We start from the raw sequence: 20,565 nt of genomic DNA on the forward strand, positions 1-20,565 counted from the left end.
AGACAAGTGCCATTTCTGGTTTTCTGCGTGATTTATTAGAGGTAAGAGTCTCATGCACTTTCCTCCCTGGGCTGGCTTTGAACTGCGATCTTCAGATCTCAGCCTCCTGAGTAGCTAGGATTACAGGCATGAGCCACTGGCTCCCGGCTCTAGTCTACTTTCTGTGTCTATTACTTTGACTAGCCTAGCTGTGACGCATACAAGTAGGATCAAACAACAATGTTTGCACACCACAAGGGGATCATTAGAAGCAGGATGTGTATTTTCTTTTTCTTTCTTTCTTTCTTTTTTTTTTTTTGTCAGTCGTGGAGTTTGAACTCTGGGCCTGAGCGCTGTCCCTCAGCTCTTCAGCTCAAGGCTAGCGTTCTACCACTTGAGTCACAGCGCCACTTCCATAGATGTGTATTTTCTTTTACCTCCATTGTTACCTTCTCTGAAAATCTTTGTCACAAACACTGGATTAGGCCACAGAACTGGAATGTTTAAATATTAGGATCTCCTTTGGACTAAACCAGGCTCAAACTAGTAGGACTCAAGGTGGTTCCACAATGAGAAACAAAAACAAGGGAAAACTGTTAGTAAAAAAAAAAAAAAAATGCCAGGTGCCTGTGGCTCACACCTGTAACCCTAGCTACTCAGGAGGCTGAGATCTGAGGATTGAGGTTCAAAGTCAGCCAGTGCAGGAAACTCCGTGAGACTCTTATCTCTAACAAATCACCAGAAAACCGGAAGTGGCGCTGTGGCTCAAGTGGTAGAGTGCTAGCCTTGAGCTGAAGAGCTGAGGGACAGCACCCAGAACCAGAGTTCAAGCCCCATGACTGACCAAAACAAAACAAAAATCCTAGGGGCTGGAAAGGTAGCTCCATGGTAGAGTGCTTGCCTTGTATGCCTGAGGCCCTGGGTTCCATTCCTCAGCACCACATAAGCAAAAAGAAAAAAAGCTGGAAGTGGCGCTGTGGTTCAAGTAGTAGAGCACTAGCCTTGAGCTGAAGGGCTGAGGGACAGCACCCAGGCTCAGAGTTCAGGCCCCACGAGCGGACCCCACCCCAAAAAAAAAAATCCTAGCTAGAGCCGGGTGCCAGTGGCTCAATGCCTGTATTCCTAGCTACTCAGGAAGCTGAGATCTGATGATCGTAGTTCAAAGCCATCCTGAGCAGGAAAGTCCATGAGACTCTTATCTCCAATTAACCACCAGCAAACTGGAAGTGGCGCTGTGGTTCAAGTGGTAGAGCACTAGCCTTGAGCTGAAGAGCTGAGGGATGGTCAAGGCCCAGAGTTCAAGCCCCATGACCAACAACAAAAAAAAAACCCAACCTACCTCCTGGGCACTGTCCCTGAGCTTTTGTGCTCAAGACTAGCACTCTACCACTTTGAGCCACTTCCGGTTTTTGAGTGGTCTCAGGGAGACTTTTCTGCCCAAGCTGGCTTTGGACTGCGATCCTCAGATCTCAGCCACATGAGTAGCTAGGATTCCAGGTGTGAGCCACTGACAACTGATATAAAAATAACTTTTAAATAAAAGGTTATCTGGGATCCTAAGAATTTGTTTGAGAAAAAAGGTAACCAAGTCACAAATTGAAAGCTCTGACTAACTGGAAGATCTTAAGACTTTCGTTTTTTTTCTCCCATACTATTGTTTCTTGGTAAAAATGGAGAACACTTTTCAGACTCAAAAATAAGTCTCAAGTACAACAAAACTGTCCCAAATTTCTAAGCTGGGTTCATACCTGTGCTAGACTTCATGGAGAAAAAAAAATAATGTGGATTTAAGACTTGGAAAGTCTTCGGGGGAGGAGGGAGGAAATAGGTATGTGGAGGTGAGAAGGAAGGGATGGTAGGGGAAAAACAAAGGAGGAGGCAGAGGAAGCAACAATGATTGATAGGAAATGTACTCATTACCTTGCTCATGTAACTGTAACCCCTCTGTACAGTATTTTTACAATAAAAAAAAGTACAGAAAAAACAAAAAACAAAAAACCAACCTACCTAGGTGCCAATGGCTCTCACCTGTTAGCCTAGCTACTCAGGAAACAGATCTGAGGATCATGGTTCCAAGCCAGCCCAGGCACCAAAGTCTGTGAAACTCTTATCTCCAATTAAGTACCAAAAAGCCAGAAGTGGAGCTGTGGCTCAAGTGGTAGAGCACTAGCCTTGAACAAAAAAAATCTCAGGGTTGGCGTCCAGGCCCTAACTTCAAGTCCTAAGAGCAACACATACACACACACACACACACACACACACACACACACACACACACATGCACACAGAGTCAATTTTAGGCTGAAATCTGAGGATCACTGTTGAGAGCCACACCAGGCAGGAAAGTCCATGAGATTCCTATTAAACATCAGAAGACTGGAAGTAAAACTGTGGCTCAAAGTGGTAGAGCAATACCCTTGAGCTAAAGAGCTCAAAGATAATACCTAGGCCCTGAGTTCAAGCCCCAGGGCCAACCAAAAAACAAAACAAAACAAACCACTTCTACTAAACACCTAGACTCTTTACAAGAACCCACAGATACTTGAGGGATTCAAATGAGATATAAAAGCTTAGCATTATGCTCTCTATCTGTCCCCATCTGTCTCAACCTCAGCTCACATTCTGCTCAGCTCTGCAGGCAGACATGTTGATCATTGCTTATTTTTGGTCCTAGATTTTAGTTCAAGGTTAACTTGCCCTATTGCCCATTGTAGGGGACACGTGTTTCTCTACGTTGCCCTGTGATCATCTTGTAGCTCAAGTGCCGAAGTCCTTTAGTCTTAGGACAAGGTCAGGATGTTTGTGAGATGCTGGCGTCAGTGGTAATTCAGTGGCTTCTGACATGGTTTCCAAGTGACGTGACCACCGCCCGCCTATGAGGCTCAAGGCCAGGCCTCCTGTGCACAGAACAGCTTTGGAAAATGTGTCCGTGACTAACCAATAGTTACCAAACTTTAGTTCTCCCAAGAAAGCAATAAAGGCCTGCTGATCTATTTGTTTAAGTAAGCAGCCTGGTCACCTCTGGTTAGCCTAGCCGGCTTTGAATAGTGATCCTCAGATCTCAACTGCCTGAGTAGTTAGGATTACAGGCATGAGTTATTGGTAAGGGGGTTCCCTAGCTTTTATATAGGGCTAATGATGGTGTCCTCATGTAAAACCTGTGAAATGATTGCTGACATTATAGGAACTAAAGTGCTGAATTACTACAGTGGAACATTCTCCTTTTCTGAGTGAATGGATGGATGAATGAATGGATGAAATATTCTCTGTGTCCTGCTTACGACTCATAATGGGGCTTGAGTGAAGAACAAGGTAGTTGCTTGCACACTGCCCAGCCCAAAGTGGGCACTGCAAAACTATCGTTCATCCTCACAGATGTGATTCTTTTTCTTTTGCTTTTTTTTGGTCGATTGCGGGGCTTGAACTCTGGGCTTGGGTGCTGTACCTCAGCTCTTCAGCTCAAGGTAAGCGCTCTACCGCTTGAGCCACAGCGCCACTTCTGTTTTTCTAGTGGTTTATTGGAGATAAGAGTCTCACAGTCTTTCCTGCCCCGGCTGGCTTTAACCCGAGATCCTCAGATCTCAGCCTCCTGAGTAGCTAGGATTACAGGCGTGAGCCACCAACGCCCGACAGATGTGATTCTTTAAAACCAAAACGCATCAGATGTCTTTCAAGAGAATGAAGTAGCTGTCTCTCTAGCTACCTCTCACAAGTTATATTGCTGGTCTCCATATTGTAGTAAATTCTCAGTTAATAGTATTCAAGTAGCAGGGTGCTGGTGGCTCACGTCTATAATCCTAGCTACTCAGGAGGCTGAGATCTGAGGATTGCAGTTCAAAGCCAGCCCGGGCAGGAAAGTCTGAGAGACTTTTATCTCCAATTAACCACCAGAAAACCAGAAATGGCACTGTGGCTCAAGAGGTAGAGTGCCACCCTTGAGCTGAAGAGCCCAAGCCCAGAGTTCAAGCCCCACGACTACCACCACCACCACCAACAAAATAGAACTCAAGTAACAGCTGCTATGTCTATTAATAGAAGATATTATCTTATAGAATTTGAGAGCCTTTCTTAGAAAGAAAGAGAGCCAATGCTGGTGGCTCATGCCTATAATCCTAGCAACTCAGGAGGCTGAGATCTGAGGATCATGGTTCAAAGCCAGCCCAGTTAGGAAACTCAGTGAGACTCTTATCTCCAATTAAACACTAAAAAATGGGAAGTAAAGCCATGGCTCAAAGAGGTAGAGCACTAGTCTTCAGCAAAAGACTTCAGGAACAGCATCCAGGCCCTGAATTCAAGTCTCACAACCAAGCAGAGTAGGGTGGGAGGGAAGGAAGGGAAAAGTTAAAAAAATATAGAGAGCAAGGGGTGAATTTGTCCAAATAGAAATGTACTCTTGCGCTGGGAATATGGCTTAGTGGTAGAGTGCTTGCCTAGCATGAAGCCCTGGGTTCAATTTTTCAGTACCACATACACAGAAAAAGCCAGAAGTAGTGCTGTGGCTCAAACGGTACAGTGCCAACCTTGAGCAAAAGAAGCCCAGGCTCTGAGTACAAGCCCAGGACTGGCAAAAACAACACACACACACACACACACACACACACACACACACACACACACACACACACACGAAACGTACTCTTTACCTGATTTAACTCTAATCCCTCTGTACATCACCTTAATAATAACAGTAATTTTTCTTTTTGAGCACCACTTCCAGTTTATGAGTAGTTTATTGGAGATAAGAGTCTCCTGAGGACTTTTCTTTCTTTTTTTTTTTTTTGGGTCCGGTCGTGGGGCCTGAACTCTGGGCCTGGGCGTTGTCCCTCAGCAATTCAGCTCAAGGCTAGTGCTCTACCACTTGAGTCACAGAACCACTTTTGGCTTTTTTCTTTCTTGCTTATGTGGTGCTGAGGAATCGAACCCAGGGCCTCAAGCATGCAAGGCAAGCGCTCTACCACTGAGCCACCTTCCCAGCCCTCCTGGGGACTTTTCTATCTGGGCTGGCTTGGAACCACAATCCTCAGATCTCAGCCTCCTGAGTAGCTAGAATTATAGGCGTGAACCACCGGCACCTGGCTGAATATAAAAATGTTTTTTAAAAAGTTATACCAAATTAATCATTCTTTTGTCTATAGCCAAATTCCCCAACAGGAACTATTTAGTTATAGAACTTTGTAGCCAGGGTCTGGGAAGGTGGCTCAGTGGTAGAGTGCTTGCCTTGCATGCATGAGGCCCTGGGTTTGATTCCTCAGCACCACATAAACAGAAAAAGCTGGAAGTGGCGCTGTGGCTCAAGTGGTAGAGCGCTAGCCTTGAGCTAAAGAGCTGAGGGATAGCGCCCAGGCCCAGAGTTCAGGCCCACGACCGGCGAAAAAAAAAAACAAACTTTCTAGCCAGTGCCTTAGAATGAACATTCCATTCACAGTGACAGTTCCGAGGTCATTCGGAGTCAAATCAAGTCGTGGGAAAGAGAGAGAGGGAGAGAAGGAGGGAGGGTCAGAGGGAGGAAAGGGGAGAGAAGGAAAGAGGAAAGAAAAGCAAAATCAATTAGTACTCAGAAGACAGCAGAAAGCTCCGGTTTCAATCTTGCCAGTCCTCCACATTCCCAGCTTCCCCTAAGTTACTGCATAATGAAGGGAAGGGTGGAAAGAAAGGCTGTTCAATGGGTGGATCCAGTCGGAATGCTGCAGTTGTAAACACTCCCTATGAGTCAGCTGGAAATTCAATTCAAATCCCCAGTGTCGCTGCCTCTCCGTTCATCATGGGTGCCACCAAAATGACGGCTGCCTGTAGAAACCCTGATAGGAAGCAGGTAAACGTCTGAAATAAGCTTTGGTTTTATATTAGAACTAAAAAAAAATGCAGTTGCATATTTTATCATTGAACTGGGCTTTGCACGCTTTGCTTAATCTTTAAAAAACGTGGGAACAGCTTGTGCACAGGTTAAAGAATGTTATCTCTGTTGTGGCCATTCAGGTGAGGGGAACAAGAAGTTAGGAGGCCTTAGGTTTAATTCTGCACCTGCAAGCCGAGGCACTTCTGTAATTGACCTGTAATGCAACACTGTTTCTCTCCCCCTAATAACTGGCTGCTGCCTAGCTTTTATTTTTATTTTAATATTTTTAAAGATATATGCACAGAAGAGGTCTGCACGGGCTTCAGATTTCTCACATAAAGGAAACTATGAGCTAAGCAAATGACTGGTTGCTATGGTAGTTGTTTACAAATTCTAATTGGTGGCAATGTGTGTGACTGTTCAGTGATTTTATTTTTGTAATTAATTAATGTTATCTATTTTCAATGCTGGTACTGGGGCTTGAAAGCACTGTCTCAGCTTCTTTTTTTGCTCAAGGTTGGTACTATGCCACATGTGTCACAACTCCAGTTGTGTGTTTGTGTGTGTGTGTGTGTGTGTGTGTGTGTGTGTGTGTTCTTTGGTCGTTCATGGGACTTGAACTCTGGGCCTGGGCACTGTCCCTCAGCTCTTCAGCTCAAGGCTAGTGCTCTATCACTTGAGCCACAGCGCCTCTTCTGGTTTTCTGGTGGTTTATTGGAGATAAGAGTCTCACAGAATTTCACACACAGACTGGCTTTGAACCGTGATCCTCAAACCTTAGCCTCCTGAGTAGCTAGGATTATAGGCGTGAGCCACTAGCTCTGTTGTATCTTTGTGCTGGGTTAATTGTAGATAAGAGTCTCAGGGACTTTCCTGCTTGAGCTGGTTTCTTACCTTGATCCCTAAATCTCAACCTCCTGAGTAGCTGGGATTATAGGCATGAACCACCAGTATTTGGCTCACTTCCTCCTTTGTGAGAAAAAAAATAGAGCTCAGGTACCTTCAACATTTTTGGCAGTTAAGGGCATGGTATCTATGATTTAACCCATGCTAGGCTTAAAGAGGTTCCCCTCTCGGGCTGGGAAGGTGGCTCAGTGGTAGAGCACTTGCCTTGCATGCTCAAGGCCCTGGGTTCGATTCCTCAGCACCACATAAGCAAAAAGAAAAAAGCTGGAAGTGGCGCTGTGGCTCAAGTGGTAGAGCACTAGTCTTGAGCTGAAGAGCTGAGGGACAGTGCCCAGGCCCAGAGATCAGGCCCCATGACCGGACCCAAAAAAAAAAAAAAAAAAAAGAGGTTCCTCTCTCCAGAGAGTGACCTAAATCCATGACAACATCAAAAACTTTGAATTGCTAACCCAGTTCACTGCAAATAAAGAAACTGCATCTACCACCTCTCTTTCTCAAATGAGGTTCTGGCATGTGACTGGTGGAGAGGCCGGAGCTGGAGCCAAGGTGATATGGAATTCACGCCGTGAGATTTCACTTTGTCAGGTGCTCCAGCACTCAGGAGTGCTAGAATTAGCTTTTTCTCCGATCAGAATTAGCTATTGCAGTGTGATGTAGAAGTGCAAAATCTCTCACCAAAGAAATTGCTATGCTCAGGGCAGGAGAGGACTGGAGAGTCAGAGCTAATGATACAAACTTCCCTCCTCGAGGCTATTCATTTGGAATAATACATCTCACGTATGTGATATAGAGGATGAAGTTGGCATATATTAAAGATATACATGTAATACATTTAATAATGTAAATTTGAAAACTTGATTATAGTATTATAATTTGCATGAATACAGAAGTTATTAGCTCTAAGAAAAAAATATGTATTTTTTTCTTTCTTTTTTCTTTTGGGTTGGTCCTAGGGTTTGAACTTGAGGCCTAAGTGCTATTTCTAAGCTTTTGTGCTCCAGACTAGCCTACTAATGGCATTTTGGAGGTTATTTGGAGATAAGAGTTTCAAGGACTTTCCTGCCCACGCTGGCTTAGAATCTTGATCTTCAGATACCAGCCCCTTAAGTAGCTAGGATTACAGGCATAAGCAATGATGCTTGGCCAAAAATATATATATTTCATATTAATATAATTTGTATCAGTAAGTCTTGTTTTTCATCATTCATTCAAAATATATTGAATAGCTAGTCATTATGCAAAATCTTGGAGCTACTTAGAAGCTAAATGACAAACTATGTTTTCCTAATTTGTGTGTATATGTGTGTGTGTGTTTGTGTACTGCTGGGGATTAAACACAGGGATTGTACAAGTCAAGTACAATGTTCTATACCTGATAGAATTCTTTTCATCATGATTCCTTTTGCCTTTTGTAGAATTTTTCTTTCTTTGCCAATCCTGGGGCTTGAACTCAAGGCCTGGGCATTGTCCTTGAGCTTTTTTGGCTCAAGGCTAATACTCTACCACTGGAGCCACAATGCCATTTCTGGCTTTTTCTGTTTATGTGGTGCTGAGGAATCGTACCCAGGGCCTCATGTATGCAAGGCAAGCACTCTACCACTGAGCCACCTTCCCAGCCCCCAGTCTTCATCTTTTGAAGCACCTGGTGTTATTAACTTTATATGAGTCCATCCCATAGTTATTGTAGTTAATTCAGGAGTGGATATGTGGCACTCTGAGAACTCTGTATTATTTATTTAGTAAATAGTAGACTTTATTGATGGGTTGTTTCGTGTGTATGTATACACACACACACATGTAATGCTAGGGTTTAAACCCAGGGCCTTATACACTTGTTTGGCTTGCCTGCTTGCTTGACTTGCTTGCTTTCCTGATGCTCTCCTCTTGAGGCATGCCTCTAACCCAGCTTTTGTTTGTTTGTATGTGTACCAGCTTTGTGTGTGTGTGTGTGTGTGTGTGTGTGTGTTAGTATTGGGGCTTAAACTCATCATCTCACACTCTTTCTTAGCCTTTTCACTTCAAGGATGCTACTCTATTACTTGAAACATTCCTCCACTTCCAGCTCTTTGCTTGTCAAGTGGGTATAAGAGTCTCTGGGATTCGTCTGGGCTGGCTTTGAACTATGATCCTCATATCTCATTTTTTTCAGTGGGTATAATTACTTGTGTGACCCTTCATGGTGCTGCCTGAATTTGTTGGTTATTTTGGAGATGGAGTCCCTCACACTTTTCTGCTTGGGCTAACTTTGATCTTTCATCTTTCAGACTCAGACTTCCAAAGAACTAGGATGGTAGACATGCACCACTGGTGGATATCTTTTTTTTTATTATTATTATAAAATGGGTTTCATTGTAACATTTCCAACATTGTCTGTGGTCCCCTTCACTCTCCTGATGACTGTCTTCTAAGTAGTATATGCCCCCTTTTGTATACTCACATCTCTTTGCTTGTATCTTTTTATTTTATTATTTTTTTTTGGGGGGGGGGTCTGGTCGTGGGGCCTGAACTCTGGGCCTGGGTGCTGTCCCTCAGCTCTTCAGCTCAAGGCTAGCGCTCTACCACTTGAGCCAGAGTGCCACTTCTGGCTTTTTTCTTTTGCTTATGTGGTGCTGAGGAATCGAATCCAGGGCCTCATGCATGCAAGGCAAGCGCTCTACCACTGAACCACCTTCCCAGCCTCATGCTCAGATGTTTTTAGATCTAGGTTCTAAACACAAGAGAAAACATGGATATTTGTCTTTGTGAATCTGGCTTAAAATGATAATTTCCAGTTTCACCCATTTTCCTGCAAATGACATAGTTTAATTTGGCTATATGGCTGAATAATACTCCATTGTGTATATATACCATTATTTATCTTTCATCTGTTGTTGAGTTTACTAGGCTGATTCCATAACTTGGCTGTCAACAGTACTGAAGTAAACATGTGTGTGCAGTGTTTCTATTATGTGCAGACTTAGATTCCTTTGATATATGCCCAGGAGTGCTATAGATAGATCATGTGGTACTTCTATTTTTAGTTTTTTGAAGCATCTCCATTCTGTTTTCCATAGTGGCTGTAGTAATTTACATTCCTATCAACAGTGTATAATGTTCCACTCCATCTGTGTCAGCATTTGTTGGTGCTGCTTCTATGATAGCTATTCTGACTGGGGTGAGATGGAATCTCAGTGTATTTTTAGTTCCCAGAATGCTAAGGATGTTGAGTATTTTTATATGTCTATTAGCCATTTGTACTTCTTCTTTTGAGAACTATCTGTTCACCCAGCCATTGATAGAGAGTTATTTGTTCTTTTGGTGTTTAATTTTTGAGTGCTTTCCATATTCTAGATATTAATCCCTATCAGAGGAATGACCTGCACATATTTCCTCACATGTTGTAGAGTGTCTCTTCACTCTTGATCACTGAAACTTTTTAATTTGATGCATGGAATCACTTGCTATTAACACCTGAGCTAGTGGAGTTCTATTTAGAAAGCTTTTGGCTATTTCTTTCTTTTCTTTTTTCTTTTTGGTCCAGTCATGGGGCCTGAACTCTGGGCCTGGGCGCTGTCCCTCAGCTCTTCAGCTCAAGGCTAGCGCTCTACCACTTGAGCCACAGCACCACTTCTGGCTTTTTTCTTTTTTCTTATGTGGTGCTGAGGAATCGAACCCAGGGCCTCATGCATGCAAGGCAAGCGCTCTACCACTGAGCCACCTTCCCAGCCCGCTTTTGGCTATTTCTATATCTCAAAGTGTTTTTTCTTGCAGTTTTAGTAGTGTATTAAGGTTAGGTACTCTTTTTATCCATCTTAAAGGTTATCTGAAGACTCTATTTATTTTGGTGCCAGTCCTGGGTTTTAGTTTAGGTCTTGACACTCTTGTGGCTTTTTCACTCAAGGTTGGTGCTCTACCACTTGAGGTACACCTCCATTTCTGGCTTTTTGCTGTTAATTGGAGATAAGTCTCTCAGGTTTGTCTGCTCCAGTTGGCTTCAAATCATAATTCTCAGATCTCAGCCTCATGAGTAGCTAGGATTATAGGTGTGAGCTACTGTAGGCCAGCTTCCAAAAAGTCTTTTGATAGACCAACTAATGCAATATAGAATCAGCATAAAAATAACTAAATTTTTTTTCTAGAGTGATTTCAAATGTCAAATTGTGACATTTGTGACATTTGTGACTCAGAAAACCTTTTAGGCAAATCTGATATAAATTCTAATACCCATGATTCTTTTTCATTGAACAAATGTGAAAACAGAACTGTGACTGAAACAAAACCAAGTGTCTGGTCTTATGGGGCTGTCTAGTAGGAGAAATAAGAATTCACAAAATAGCCCTACATTTACAGTTTCCTGCAGAGTGACACCAGGGAGGCAGAAGGTACTCCTCAGAGGTAGAGACTGAGGCTGAAGTCAGGAAGATAAGGGTTGGAAGAACTCCCCAGGCACAGAACAAAGTTTGAGCAAACTCTGGATGGAGGAAGCTGGTAAACAGGAGAGAGGAAGGGAAGATAACAAGCCAGTGTGGCTGGAACAGAGGGAGCAGGATGGACTGTGGTATGAGCAGTGAAAAGTCATGGAGTAGTGGACAGAGTCCTAACCCATGTGCAGCTTGCCTAGAAAGTTTTATTTATTTATTTATTTTTTTTGGGGGGGTCCGGTTGTGGGGCCTGAACTCGGCCTGGGCGCTGTCCCTCAGCTCTTCAGCTCAAGGTGAGCGCTCTACCACTTGAGCTACAGTGCCACTTCCGGTTTTCTGGTGGTTTAGCGGAGATAGGAGTCTCAAGGTCTCTCCTGCCCAGTCTGGCTTTGAACCGCAAACCTCAGATCTCAGCCTTCTGAGTAGCTAGGATTACAGGCGTGAGCCACCAGCGCCCGGCCTGGCTTTTTTCTTTTTGCTTATGTGGTGCTGAGGAATTGAACCCAGGGCCTCAGGCATGCAAGGCAAGCGCTCTACCACTGAGCCACCTTCCCAGCCCCACTAGAAAGTTTTTCTAAGCCAGGCACCAGGGCTGGTGCCTCTAATCCTAGCTACTCAATACTCAAGAGGCTGAGATCTGAGGATTTCAATTCAAAGCCAGCCTGAGCAGGAAAGTCTGAGACTCTTATCTCCAATAAACCACCAGAAAACCAAAAGTGGAGCTGTGGCTCAAGTGTTAGAGTGCTCACTTTGAGCTGAAGAGCTGAGGAACAGCGCCTAGGCCCAGAGTTCAAGCCCCACAGCCAACAAAAAAAAAAAAGAGAAAAGAAAAAAAGAAAGCTTTATCTAAGAGAATGGGAAGGGTTAGGGACATGGCACAAAACAGAGAGCACTTACCTAGAAGGCACAAGAACCTGAGTTCAAATCCCAGTTCTCACACACACACACACACACACACACACACACACACATACACACACACTCACACTTCCTTCCCTCCATAAACCCTTCTAAAATTAAGAGGAGAAGCTAAAAACAAACAAAAAAACCCCAACCACCCTCCCCAACAAAACAGACAAAAGCAAAGTGAAACCAATGAAAAGTACAGATGTATTGAGATGAGAAGTTGTTGGAAAATGGCATGGTAACATTGTCCAGTAATTTTAGAAAGTTACTGCTTGGTGAGTGGAGAGACTTAGAGATGGATTAGAGGGCCAGGCACTGGTGGCTCATGTCTGTGATCACAGCTACTCAGGAGGCTGAGATATGGGGATTGTAGTTCAAAGCCAGCCCAGTCAGGAAAGTCTGTGAGACTTATCTCCAATTAACTACCCCCAAACAGAAAGTGGCATCATATCTCAAAGTGGTAGAGTGCTAATCTTGAGCAGAAGAGCTCAGGGACAGCACCCAGGCCCTAAGTTCAAGCCCACAACCATAGTGATAAATGAATTAACCACCCCTCTTCTGACCTTTCATCTCAGAGCCTTACTCCTTGCAGGTTCTTATTCCTAAGCCAAGCTTCCAGCCGTAATAAATTACTTAAAAGATTAAGGTCCTTACATCTCACCTCCCAGGTGAATCTAGTTCTTTTTTTTTTTTTTTTTTGTCCAGGACCAGGACTTGAACTCTGTACCTGATGCTTTTTCTCACTGGCTGGTGATCTACCGCCTGATCCATGTTTCTAATTCCTGAACCTAGTTCTGAGTAGAGTGGTGATGGAGAAGATACAAGAGGACTGAGTCTAGGAAACTTTAGCAGATAAAAATCAAGAGGATTGCTCTGAGTGTTAGTAACTCATGCCTGGAATCCTAGCTACTCAGGTGGTTGAGATCTGAACATCACAGTTCAAAGCCAGCCTAAGCAGGAAAGTCTGTGAAACTCTTCCTTCCCACTAAGCAGCAAAAAGCTGGAAGTAGAGCTATGGCTCAAATGCTATAGTGCCAGCCTTCAGTGGAAATGCTAAGGCCACCCAGGCCCTGAGTTCAAGACCCAGTACTGGCAGATAAGAAATAAAGAAAATCAAGAGGCTTTGCCTATAGATTGAATGAGAAGTAGATAGTTTTCTTTTAACTTTTCTTATGCAAGATGCATTAAGTTACAATGAAATCAATAACAGAAATTGTAAGTAATAGCATGACCAAGTTGGGTAGAAGTATTTCCTCATGGGTCTGAGAAGGTGGCTCAGTGGTAGAGTGCTTGCCTTGCATTCATGAGGCCCTGGGTTCGAATCCTCAGCACCAAATAAGCAGAAAAAGCCGGAAGTGGGACTAAGGCTCAAGTGGTAGAGTGCTAGCCTTTAGCTGAAGAGCTGAGGGACAGTGTCCAGCCCAGATTTCAGGCCCCAGGACCAGAAAAAAAGAAAAAAAGAAATATTTCCTCAGATTAGCTTTAAGTTTTCAGTTATTTTTTTTTCTGGGTGGAGGACATGGTTTTAGTTCCTATCTCTTGTTATTTCCTAATATTGCTGAAAAATAGTTTTTATTTGACTGAATCTCCTTGCTGGAGATTCTTATACATTTAATTGAGAAAAATAACCAGGGGCATCTAATCTCCACAAGTAAATTTGGAGTTCTTGTATGCATGCTGATAAATACATCATTTTTAAAAATCATTTTTGTCATTTCTAGATGTATAATGGAAAGAATTTACGTTAACTTTCTTATTACTTTTGTCCATCTGGCCCCAATACCAGGATTAATAGGTTGCTTCTATCCAAAACTAAGTTTTTTTTTTTTTTTGGTCGGTTGTGGGGCTTGAACTCAGGTCCTGAGTGTCGTTCCTCAGTTCTTTTGCTCCAGGCTAGCGCTCTACCACGTTGAGCGGCAGCTACACTTTCGGTTTTTGAGTAGTTACCTGGAGATCAGAGTCTAGGGGTGGGATGAGGGGGCAACTTTCCTGCCTGGGCTGTCTTTGAACCTCAGATCTCAGCCTCCTGAGCAGCTAGGATCACAGGCGTGAGCCACCGGCGCCCGGCCCAGACTAAGTTCTTTCCTTCTAAGAATTTCTTCTCCGATATTTTGGATGGTTTCGGGGCTGGACCGCACATACACGGGCTCCACACGAAACTCAGCCTGGAAGACCTGTAAGTGGACAGCCGGGCCGCGGCAGGCCCGCAGCCCCTTGGCGGGCGGCGGTGTACCAGGAGATTCGGGAAGTGGGGAGAGGGAGTCAGGGGAAGAGGGGGGCGGGGGGCGAGTTCTGCGCGCCGCGTTCACAGGAAAGGGGCGGTCCCAGCGAGTGGGGAGGTCAGCAATTTGCAGGGACGAGGGCGGGTGCTCCGAGGAGGGGGCGGAGACAGAGGGAAGGCCACGCCCTCCAGATCCACTCGGACCAATCGCTTCAGTTTCTGCTTTTCTCGGCCAACCCGCCCGGCCCCTAACCTGCTCGAACCCATTATGCGGTAGAGGCGGCCGGGTCTCTTTAAGGCCTTGCTGCGCCTGCGCCTTGGGTTTGCCTGACGTGACCGGGCCGGACCCTGGAAGGCGCTGAGGGGCGCGCAGACTAGGGGCTGGCAGGGACTGGAGACCGCGGCGGCGCCCGGAGGGGAGGGTGAGGCGGCCTTGAGCGAGTGCAGCGCGTGTGGAGAACGCGGGGCCGAGGCGCGGGGACGCGGCGGCGCGGCTGCCGACTGGATGGGAAGTTAATGTTTACGGCGAAGTCCACCCCAGGTTTCCAAGGTGAGAGCCGCCGCGCGGGGCCGCGAGCGCGGGGGTCTGTGGGCCGCGCCGTCTGGCCGAGGCGTGGCGGGGTCCCCGCGCGGCCGTCCAACTTGCGGCGCGGGCGCCCCGCCGGGGCCTAAGTTCCCCGCGCTCGCCTCCTCCCTCCCGGGGCGCTGGCGCGCGGGGGCGGGGGGGAGCCCCGAGGCGTTCCCGGGGCCAGTCCTGCCGGAGCTGGGGCGGGGGGGTCCCCGACGAATCCGCCTGTGCCCCTCAAGCCAGAAGTCGGTTCCCTCCTCTGCCGACTGCCGCGCCCCTGTCTTGAAAAGTTGGCGTCTTTCTTTGGCCTTCGGGCGGAATTCTGCGCATGGCAGCGGCTGCGGGCAGGTGATGGGCACGCCAGGTGTGCCAGGTGTGCCAGGTGAGCCCGCGGGATGCGTTTGAACAGAGGTCGTGGCCAGGACTGAATCACCTCATGACTAGCGGGGCGAGCCCCAGAGGAACCGCAGGATTTCCGGTCGGTCGGATGGTGGTGGTCGGCGTTGAGAGTCGGCTGTGATTTCTCTCTCGGATCTTCTGGGGCGTCTCTCCCCTTTGGACATTATCCCCTGGACTGCAGAGTTTATAACCTGGAAAAGTTCTGGAATGGTAACTTCTCGGTGTAGTGAGAGGTAATTTTGAAAAGCAACAGCGGTTTATTGCAAAGATAGCTTTTCTTTCTTTGGGTTACAGTGTGGAATAATGAGCTCCTTTCTTCCCTGGAAGAATGAATTCCAGTGCTTGATGAAGTTAGGGAAAAACGATCTGTCGGTAGCTGTTGTCTTTGTTCTGGGCTGTGTGGCAGTAACCTTTTCTTTTTCTTTTTTTTAACCAAAACTTCATAAATGTTCTGGAGCGTTTTTCCTCTCCCCTAGCCTAAAAATGTTAGGTTTACAATCATCCTTGAGCACTTTATGTTAAAAAACAAAACAAGGGCTGGGAAGGTGGCTCAGTGGTAGAGGGCTTGCCTTGCATGCCTGAGGCCCTGGGTTCGATTCCTCAGCACCACATAAGCAAAAAGAAAAAAAAGCCAGAAGTGGCGCTGTGGCTCAAGTGGTAGAGCACTAGCCTTGAACTGAAGAGCTGAGGGACAGCGCCCAGGCCCAGAGTTCAGGCCTCAAACCGGACCCCCCCCCCCCCAAAACAAAACAAAACAAACAACACTGAGGTGTATAGGTAGCACATTTTTACTGAATGAACTAACCCCACAAACCAGTAGTGGAATTCTTATTTTTTCCTTGTAAAAAAATTTCAACTCGCAGGGCTGGGAAGGTGGAGTGTCTTCGATCTTTCTGCCCCAGCTGGTTTTGACCCGCCATTCTCTGGATATCAGCCTCCTGAGTAGCTAGGATTCTAGGCATGAGGATTGGTTTTTGTTGTTGTTTCAGACAGGATTTTGCTATGTAGTCCAGGCTGACCACAGATGGGAATTTGTGACTCTTCTGCTTCTACCTCCTCAGTGCTGGGAAAATAGGCTTGTTGCCACTATATACCAACAACTTTTTTTTGTGTGTGTGTGTGTGGGGGGGTCTGGTTGTGGGGCTTGAACTCTGGGCCTGGGCGCTGTCCCCTACCTCTTCAGTTCAAGGCTAGCACTCTACCACTTGAGCCACAGCACCACTTCCAGCTTTTTTCTTTTTTCTTATATGGTGCTGAGGAATTGAACCCAGGGCCTCAGGCATGCAAGGCAAGCGCTCTACCACTGAGCCACCTTCCCAGCCCAACAACTGGTTTTTGAGATATGTACACATGAAAACTTTGGATATTGTTGAATATTTTTTCAAAGTGGTTGTACTAGTGAGCAGACACATTACCCTCGTCCTTTCTGATGTTTTCAGAATAAATTTTTTTGCTATTCTAGTAGAAGGTGTTAGTATATTTTTATGTGGCTTTATATTTCTTCTTTTGTGACATGCCTGTTAATTTTTTTTAATTTGCTGTGATCATTTTTCACTGTATGCTTATTTTTCTATTGATTTTTTTTCCTGTCCTGAGGCTTAAACCTATAGCCTTGTACAGAACATGGTCACTGTATAGGACGTTATTACCTGTAGTCAGTCAGGGTCTGAAAATATCTATGGCAAATCCCAGAAATAAAAACTTGAAAGCTTTAAATTACATGCCTTTTTGAGTAGCAGATAAAACTTTCAGATGACTTGTTCCATCCAGGTGGCATATAACCAACCCCCTTTTACCCAGCATGTTCAGGTGTGTACTCCCATAGGGTTGTCAGAGCTACTTTTGTCAGTGCTTGCTTACAGGTTTTCTTTATTTTGGGTAGTGAACAGCCCCAAGTGCAAATTGGAAGTGCCAGAGTAAAGTCATAAATCCTGCTTGCAAATGAAAAAATGGAAGTTCTTGACTTTATTTATTTATATTGTGAAAATACTGTACAGAGGGGTTACAGTTACATGGGCAAGATAATGAGTACATTTCTTATCAAGCATTGTAGCCTCCTCCTTTGTTTTCCCTTCCCATCCCTCCCCCCAAGTTCTTGACTTTATAAGGAAAGAAAATTAGTTTCCTAAGATTTGATGTAAGAACAAGTCTATCTAAAATTGTGAAGAAGTTGTGTTAGTCTTGGAGTACAGCTTCAGACCACTAGTTTCAGCTACAGTGTGAAGAGGTGAAAAGGTGCTATCTGAGGTTAAAGGTATCCACTGAAGTCTTGTGGATAAGGGAGCATAATTATGTATGTCTGGCTGCCAGTGTTCTGAGAGTTGAACTGTAGGGGCCTGCTGTTTGCTAAAAACACTTCTGTTTAATCCTTTGGCTTTCAGCCTTGAGCCTCATTCTACTCTTTGAGTCTGGAGTCTTTCCAGGTCAGTATTTCTAGGAATAAATTATGAGAGGACAAGAGATAGTTACGGAAAGGGGAACCTAGAGAATCTTAACTGTACTTTATTTATTTGTCTGTCTGTCTGTGGTGGAGCTGGAACTGAGGGCCTAGGCGATATCCCTGAGCTCTTTTTTTTTTTTTGCTAGTTCTGGGGCTTGAACTCTGCCTGGGTACTGTCACTGAGCTTCTTTTGCTCAAGGCTACCATTTTACCTCTTGAGCCACAGCACCACTTCCGGCTTTTTCTGTTTATGTGGTACTGAGAAATCAAACTCAGGGCTTCATGCATGTTAGGCAAGCACATTACCACTGAGCCACATTCCCAGACCTCTTGAGCTCTTTTTGCTAGTGGTCTACCACTTTGAACCACAATGCCACTTTGTGTTTTCTGGTGGTTAATTGGAGATAAGAATCTTACACACTTTCCTGCTCCAGATGGCTTTGAGTCAGATCCTTAGATCTCAGCTTCCTGTGTAGCAAGGATTACAGGTGTGAGCCACCAGTGCCTGGTTCTAGCTGTACTTTGTGCAGACTAAGTATCTTCCCTTCTCCTTAAACTTAGGCTTGTCCACCACTGGCCTGGTGGAGATTCCGAGGTCCTGAGTTTCTCTGGAGTTCTTTGAGTCAAATTAGCATGTTCTTTGACCATATTCCCTCCTCTAAGTTGTAGATTCAGCATCCTTTCCACTACTCAGTCATTTATTCCTCCATCTCTTTTCTTGTTTCCTGAATACCATATCTTATCTCTTTAGGGTATTTTTTTTTGGGGGGGGGTCTGGTCATGGGGCCTGAACTCTGGGCCTGGGTGCTGTGCCTCAGCTCTGCAGCTAAAGGCTAGCACTCTACCACTTGAGCCACAGCGCCATTTCTGGCTTTTTTCTTTTTGCTTATGTGGTGCTGAGGAATTGAACCCAGGGCCTCATGCATGCAAGGCAAGCACTCTACCACTGAGCAACCTTCCCAGCCCCATCTTTAGGGTATTAAATATAGTTTCACGTTGGCGCCAGTGTTTCATGCCTGTAAGCCTAGCTACTCAACTGGTTGAGATCTCAGGATTACAGCTCCAAGCCAGTGGGGCAAGAAAGTCTGTGAAACTTGTATCTCCAGTTAACCTCAGAAAGCCAGAAGTGGAGTTATGCCTCAAGTTGTAGAGTGCTAGCCTTGAGCACTCAAACATATTCCATGCCCTGATTTCAAGCCCTAGGACCAACACACACACATACACACATACACTATCTATATATCTAATACACTATATATAAAATATATAGATACTATGTAGATACTATATATATATGTATATGTATGTATGTATAGTTTAAGTTTTCTTTGCATAGCTTCCTCTAACCTCTTGTTTTTCAGTTTGGTATTATATCCTTTAAAAAAGTGACCCTTCTGAGAAGTCTAACTGGTAATCCTTTGTTGTCTGTTCATGGCTAAGAATGGGTGACTAACAGCTAATTGGAAATCCTGAGTTTGTAAATAGGACTTACTGACTTCCAGTTTTACTCTGTAATCTAAAATCTTACAGCAGTGGTTCTCAACTTTGGTTGCACATTACAATCACGAGAGCTTTAAAACACTATCCTTGCTGCTGTTAGACCACATACTTTAGAATCTCTAGGGATAGCACCCAAGTAGAAATACTTTTAAAAATTGTAGATGTGGGGCTGGGAAGGTGGCTCAGTGGTAGAGCGTTTGCCTTGCATGCCTGAGGCCCTGGGTTCGATTCTCCAGCACCACATAAGCAAAAAGAAAAAAGCTGGAGGTGGCGCTGTGGCTCAAGTGGTAGAGCACTAGCCTTGAGCTGAAGAGCTGAGGGACAGTGCCCAGGCCCAGAGTTCAGGCCCCACGACCAGACGCCCCCCCAAAAAAAAAAAAAAAATTGTAGGTGTTAGCAGGATTCTGGTGACTCATGCCTCTAGTCCTAGCTACTTAGGAAGCTGAGATATGAGGATCACAGTTCAAAGCCAGGCTGGGCAGGAAAGTTCATGAGACCCTTATCTTCAACTAATCAGTAAAAAGTTGGAAGTAGAGCTGTGGCTCAAGTGGTAGAGTGTTAGCCTTAAGTGGAAAAAACTAAAAGCACAACACCCAGACACTGAGTTCAAGCCCCAGGACCGGCATACATACTTAACCATACCAAAAAAAAAAGGTTGGTATTGTTGCACATAAAAAAAACAACAAAATTTTAATGGTTTGATGGTTTTTGCTACGTAAACTAATGCATGATTCAGAACATGCTAAAAAAATCTTAGAATTTTTCTTCTTGAAATTTTCCTTCTTGAATTATCCCTGCTCAGTAGCCAGAGACCCACTATTCTGATTTCCATCTTTATAGGTGTGTGTGTGTGTGTGTGTGTGTGTGTGTGTGTGTGTGTGTGTGTGTGTGTGTGTGTGTGTGTGTGTGTGTGTGTGTGTGTGTGTGTGTGTGTGTGTGTGTGTGTGTGGTGTGCAGTGCATGCTGGTACTGGCTTGAACTCAGGTCTGGAGCTCTCCTCAAGGCTGGCACTTTATACAATTTGAGCCACACCTTCACTTCTATTATTTTGCTGGTAATTGGAGATAAAGAGTCATTTGGATTTGGTTCTCCAGGCTGGCTTTAAACTGAGATCTTCAGATCTCTGCTTTGTGAGTAGCTAGGATTACAGGCATCAACCACCAACACCTGGCTAGCATCAGTATTTTTTAAGGCCACTACCACTGGGGATTGAACTCCAGGACTGAAGAACTGCCATTATTCCAGTATATGGTCAAGATTGAAAACCTTTGGTCTAGGTAGAATGTTTAAGGCTTTCTCCATTATGTCCAGATTTCCCAGGCAACATTTCAGTTTTTCTGCTTGAAAGGTTAAAGTCAACTTGTTAGTGATCTGGCAAGATGAGGAGTTCAGGAAAAGGTGGCTACTGGG

The 20,565-nt window shown here is 44.9% G+C and overlaps 1 protein-coding gene across 2 annotated transcripts in view; it reads left to right on the forward strand.

The window, feature by feature from the left end:
* Positions 1 to 14,536: 14,536 nt before the first annotated feature.
* The window catches only part of Evi5 (ecotropic viral integration site 5), a 129,280-nt gene continuing 123,251 nt past the window's right edge, over positions 14,537 to 20,565 (forward strand). For both annotated transcript variants that reach the window (XM_042681664.1, XM_042681671.1), the window contains exon 1: positions 14,537 to 14,798. The gene's annotated coding sequence lies outside the window, so the exon portion shown is untranslated. The remainder of the gene's footprint in view (positions 14,799 to 20,565) is intronic.

Source organism: Dipodomys spectabilis, unplaced genomic scaffold, assembly GCF_019054845.1.
Source record: "Dipodomys spectabilis isolate Male_0828 unplaced genomic scaffold, ASM1905484v1 ptg000002l, whole genome shotgun sequence".
In the NCBI taxonomy this organism is placed as follows: Eukaryota; Metazoa; Chordata; class Mammalia; order Rodentia; family Heteromyidae; genus Dipodomys; species Dipodomys spectabilis.